Source organism: Microtus pennsylvanicus, chromosome 2 (genome assembly GCF_037038515.1).
Source record: "Microtus pennsylvanicus isolate mMicPen1 chromosome 2, mMicPen1.hap1, whole genome shotgun sequence".
In the NCBI taxonomy this organism is placed as follows: Eukaryota; Metazoa; Chordata; class Mammalia; order Rodentia; family Cricetidae; genus Microtus; species Microtus pennsylvanicus.
This window is the reverse complement of record NC_134580.1, coordinates 16,374,764-16,380,763: the sequence shown is the minus strand read 5'-3', so window position 1 is coordinate 16,380,763 and position 6,000 is coordinate 16,374,764.

The window sequence follows — 6,000 nt, the reverse complement described above, 5'->3', positions numbered from 1 at the left end:
TGTACAGCATTTACAATTTTTAGTTGCTCAGATACCTAGAGATGGTTTATACTTTGAGGAGGGCTGTGTCTCTATTTCATCCAGACACTACATAATTTTGAATAAGGGCCTTAATCAACCTTGGATTTATCTACAGAAAGTTCTAAAACCAGTCCCTCAGAGATGCTGAGAGAAAGCACCCACATTCACTGCTTCCAATACAGATGTCAAAGACCCTCTATGAAGCCTGGACTTCATTTTCTCTATCACCACTTTGAAGTATCAGTGAGGGAGCATGCCAGGACGTGAGGTCTCACTCAGACTATGACAAGTGCAAAGGTTTCAACTGAGGTGTTTAGAAGCTGGATCTAGAACAGCCCCTCCTGAAGCCCATTCTGGGTGATGGCTTTTTTGAAGACAGTTCAAGGCCCATCTGTGGTACCCATCTTATCTAGTCAAACCATGGCCCTCAGTCCAGGTCCCCATGGGAATATCCAAGTCTTCTGTCCATTTAAATCACACAATCATGAAAGACACATTGACTGCTCTTGTGGACACAGGGGAAAGGCTCCAGGGTCATGGAAACATTCCCCTAGGACTATGAGAGGAGTCAGTGGTGGACCATGCCTCCTTCATGATACTAGAAACTGATGAGTCTCCTTTAATCTCCCCAAAATATGCTCCCATATACAATAGGCTCAACCTTCACTAACCACCAGGCTTCACAAACCACCCTGCTTTCATCTTCATGAAGTACTTTGTAACTGGTTTACATATTTGTTACATTGACTCTGCAATTGAATGAATAGAGGGCTAGACCCTGTCTGCTTCTGTGTCTAGCCATCTCTCAGCCTCTCAAACAATGATAGAACATAGATCAAGGTCCCTGTCTTAGTGCTCTATTGCTGTGAAGAGGCACCATGACTATGGCAACTGTTATTTTAAAAAAGCATTTAATTGGGGCTTGCTTACAGTTTCAAAAATTTAGTCCATTATCTTCAAGACAGGGAGCATGGCAGTATGCAGGCAGACATGGTAGTTGAGAGACCTATATCTAAATCCAAAGACAGCAGTAAGAGAAATACACTGGGCCTGGCTTGAGTTTTTGAAACCCCAAATCCCACCCCCAGTGGTACTCTTCCTCCAATAAGGTCACATCTACTCCAACAAGGCCACACCTCCTAATCTCTTTTAATTAGTGCTACTCCCTCATGACCAAACATTCAAGTATATGAGCCTATGGAGTCCATTCCTATTCAAACCATAACAGTTCCATGGTAAACATGAAAAGGGAATGAATAAGTTGATGTGAAGGTAGGTTAGTAGATGAATATACAGACAGATTGATGTGTAGAAGATATATGAATGTATGAATGGGTGGGTGGCTAAATGGAGGATTGGATGATGGATAAGTAAGTGGTTTGGTGGGTGGATGGATAGAAGGATGGATGTCTGGATGGATGGAACGATGGATGGATGGATGGATGGATGGATGGATGGATGGATGGATGGATAGATGGATGGATGGATGGATGGATAAGTGGATGGGTAGATGGATAGATTGGTGAATTAATAGATGGGGTGGATGAATCTGTTGGTGATGGATCAAACAGAGGCCACTGGGCAGTTTCTGTGAGCAGAGATCTGTCCGCATGATTCTGTTGATCTCTGAGTCATCACACTTGTCTGACTGGCATATGACCAGCCACTGGGGTACTTCTAGGCAGCCTTTGCCAATTCTACCCATAGAGGCTGAGGTAGATATGGGGCCCATCTCCCATAGAACCATCACTGACAGAGTGTCTTGGCATACTCACACTGAGTGAAAAGACTCACATGGCTGGGATAGGAAAAGAGGGTGTGGTGTAGAGCCCTAACTTGTTCTATACCCCCTAGAAGAGGTGTGGCTGCATCAGGTGTTCCCATTGTAAGGCTCGGGATCTAGTGATGCTTTAGAGGTCTGTGGCCCAGAACGAACTTGTTTTTCAGTAAGAACATAGGAAGTTGATAACCTGCAGGGCTTGGACTATGTGAACAGTAGTAGGGAGAAGAGGTAGCGCTGGCAGTTGTCATGGGTACCTCTGAGGGCCACATTTCTACACCCCTAAAAAGCCAGGGCTCTATTCTTGCAGGCTTACCTTTCTTCAATCATACTTTGTGATTCCCCAAATCAAAGCAAGGCCACCATGTGCCTTGTGGTTGTCTGCAGACTCTCTCACCCTGTGTCTGGTCCCAGATGTCTGACTTTGATCTGAAACAGGTATGCTCAGGCTGGACCTGGCCAGAACACAAAGCTGAGGATAGAGCTCAGAGAAAGAATTTTTCTGCCTTCCATAGACAGGATCTGTCTAATTCTGCAAGGCTCAAGTTATGCCACTTAATAGGATACTCTCCAGTTCCATTCATTTTCCTGAAAATGATGCTGTCATTCTTCTCTGTGCCTGAATAAGATTCTATTGCACATGTATGCCTCATGTTCTTTATGCATTCATCTGTTGATGGGCACCTACGCTGCTGCCAGATCTTGGTTATTGGACAATGCCACAATAAGCACAATGTATAGGTACCTATAGTGATATTTTATTTGTATTTTAATAAATAAACCTTGCCGGAAGATCAGAATGCAAAGCTGACCCACTAGAGGCCAGGGAGTGGTGGCACACACCTTTAATCCCAGGACTTGGGAGACATAGGCAGACAGAGCTCTGTGAATTCAAGGCTACCCTGGGCTACACAAGATCAATCCAGAAACAGATCCAGGTGGTGGTGGCTCACAATTTTAATTCCAGTGTTTGGAGTCACACACCTTTAATCCCAGCACTGGGGAGGTGGAGACAGGAGCGATATGCCTGGGTGGAGAGAGGAATATAAAGGGGAAGAGACAGGAACTCATTGGAGAGGGGAGCCTAAGGATTCGTGGAGACAGGATCTTGCTCTTTTGGCATGAAGATTTCATAGAGGTAAAAGGTCTCTCTAGTAGTTGGGTGCTTTGCTTTTCTGACCTTCAGCTCGAACCCTAATATGTCTCTAGGTTTTTATTATCCTGATACAGGTACCTCTGTGACATGTGACATGAAAGCATAAAGGGGGACCATATAGGAAGATGAAGAAGATGGGACAATGGAACAACAGAGAACAAGGCATGATTATATGTGTGTTTATGCATGCATAAAACTGTCATAATGCCTTACTATGTACACTAAAATATTTTGGAAGGATGAGACACCTGGCTAATTTACAAAGGAATCCGTGGTAGGTGGGAGATGAGGTTGCGGCTCTCCTCTGCTTCTCCCTATTCTACCTCCTGGGACTGCGAGAGGTGGGAACTGCCTTCTGCCTCCAGGGTTCTTCATCTGTTACTTCTGGAGGTGAAATGAGGCTATAAAGGGAAAAAAATAACATTTCCCCAATAACATCAGCTAGTGAGGACAAGATAAATACCCCTGGAACCCTAAGACAGGTAACAACGGGAAAGGCCCCAAAGACTTCAGGTGATAGGAACATTAAGATTTAGTGACCTGAGGATTTTCTATCCATTTCCATGGAAGCAAAATCAGTATGGACTCCTGTGGACAATTGGTTCTTTCCTAGGGTGGGGAGTCAATGTTGGTTCTCTGGGGCCATCACTCAGCAGCCTGGCCCACACTATCCACTCTCAAGGTTAATCTGGCTAGCATCTATTGGGAGGACAGAATGATTAAGAGATACATGGCTGTTCAGAGCTTCAAATTTACTTGGAGCTGCCGTGAATCACATCTTGCCTGAGAACTCAGGACTGCCAAGGATATTCCAGGACACTCAAGACAGTTCAGAGCCTCCTAGGATACTCCTTGACTCCCCAAGGCAGCCCAAGAAACATACTTATGACAGCCCAGGACCCTTCAGGATACCCCAGGAACATCCAGGCTGAGCCACAGCCAACAGCACTGCAACTGTAAACCTAGCATGCTGCAGTTCCAGGCCTAAGCCTGTCTCCTCTCTAACTGAAGGGCTGCTTTGTCATCTCCCATTCCCTCAGCTCTCTCAGTGACAAGCAAGGCCCCATGCCACACAGGTGTTTCTGGGTGGCTTCCTCATATGCCCATCTCCTTCTGCAGCTCACACTCCCTGCCAGCAGGACTGGGACTCAGAGGTGGGTTTTCCATTCTCAGGCAACACCTCCTCAGCCTTTCTGGCTTCTGGTGGTTAGAAAAAAAGGCTGCTTGTTGAGACCTGAGTGGTGACTGCTGCTTGCTGCCTGCTGGCCTTGTCCTAGCCGGTGTGAGCGTGTACTGTCATCTTACAGGTACTTAAATGTCTTCCTGGAGGGAAGCATCCAGGCCCTCGGTGACCCAGATCCTGACAACCAGTAGGCAGCTGTGCTTTCTGCTGCCTTGTGCTTGTCACGGCCAGCATGGAGCTGTCCAGAGAAGGATGCCCTTGCTGTTCTGAGCACCTCAATCTGGGAGGCAGGGCTGCTAAGGCGATGCCGTACCATGCCTGGTGTTCTCAGAGGGGAGATACACGTGAACTAGAGATATAAGCAGGAAACAGTGCCAATCTGAGGTACGGAACCAGAATACAACCAGCGAGCCCGGCTCACCAGATGGTCTCACGTGGTGTTAGGTGGCTTCTGCGTGTTTCTGGCTGAGGAGGTGTCACAGCTCCTTTCTGTGGAGTGCTAGATCATATCCTGTGCTGTGGAGTGTCTACTCTCCTGGGTGTGTGCCCCTCTCTCTCTCATGCACACACACACACACACACATGTTTTCTACTCCTCTTAGTTAATACCAAGGCGTGTGATCATTAGATCCTGGAGATAGAATATTTGTTTTTTTAAGGAATCTGTCTTCCCTAGAGCTGCACTATTTTGCAACCCCACCAGTAATGCATGGGCCTGTTCTTGTTCCTCTTGTGCTCAGAATTCAGCACTGCTGATATACACGAATTTGACCGATCCATTTGATGTATGGCTTCTCGTTGCCTCTCTGGCCTGTTTTTCATGATGAGCAAGATTAACCAGCAGGAAGTGCTGTGACCTTCACACACTGGAGCCTAGGTTTCACTAACAGATAGAGAATGGATCCAAGGGCTCACAAACATTTCTTCCTTTCTTTTCTTCCCTTCACACTACCACAAACCAAGCTGTGGAAGCTTGCTTTACTCTGTGTATCATGGCCGGCTTTGGAGAAAGAAGTCACAGTAAAACCCCAATCTGAAATGGCAAAGCAAGTATCAGAAGGAGCCAGACGGAGAATGTTGGAATTGAGAACCTGGAACAGTGGTGACTAATGTGTTAAGTGAGTTCCAAAGTATGAAGAAGGTACATGCAAGAACAGATAAGCAAGGTAAGCAGAGAGGAGTATGAGCCCGGTAGAAAACGTGGCAGAAATCAAAAACACAGCAACAGCCATGGAGACTGCTTTAGCAGGGTCACCAGCTGCGTGAAACCACTGAGGCAAACTCTCTAAGCTTGAGGACCTCTCAGCAGAAGCCTTTAAAGCTGGGAAGAAAGGGGGCATGGGACTTGGATAACAGAACAGGCCATTCAAGAATGGTTGAGGCACAAAAGCATGTGATGAGAATGGCAGGGGAGAGAGGAAGGGACAAGGGAAGCGTCTGAAGTGACAAGTGTTAATCTCACCAGAGCTGGTGGCAGGCACCAAGCCACAGATCCAAGAATCTTAAAGTACATCAAGATACTGAAAACCCCTCTCTACCTGGCCATAACATACTCTAACTTCATACAATCAAATATTTTTTTAATCTTGAAAGAATTCAGGATGTAAACCACATTATCTATAGGAAAGATCAAAAACCCCTCAGAAGCCACATAAGAGAAAGTAGGCTGGGGTGAGCATTTAAAGGGTTATAGAAGAAAACAACAACTTGGAGTTCTATACTCTGCAAAACTATCTCTCGAAAGTGAGGAAGGAACATCTGTCAGGAATTTATGCTGTTTCTGTTCACATATTTCCTGGTGGATACTATGGAACCAGCATGATCTAGGAAATAAAACAAATAAAGGTCATGGAATAAAAT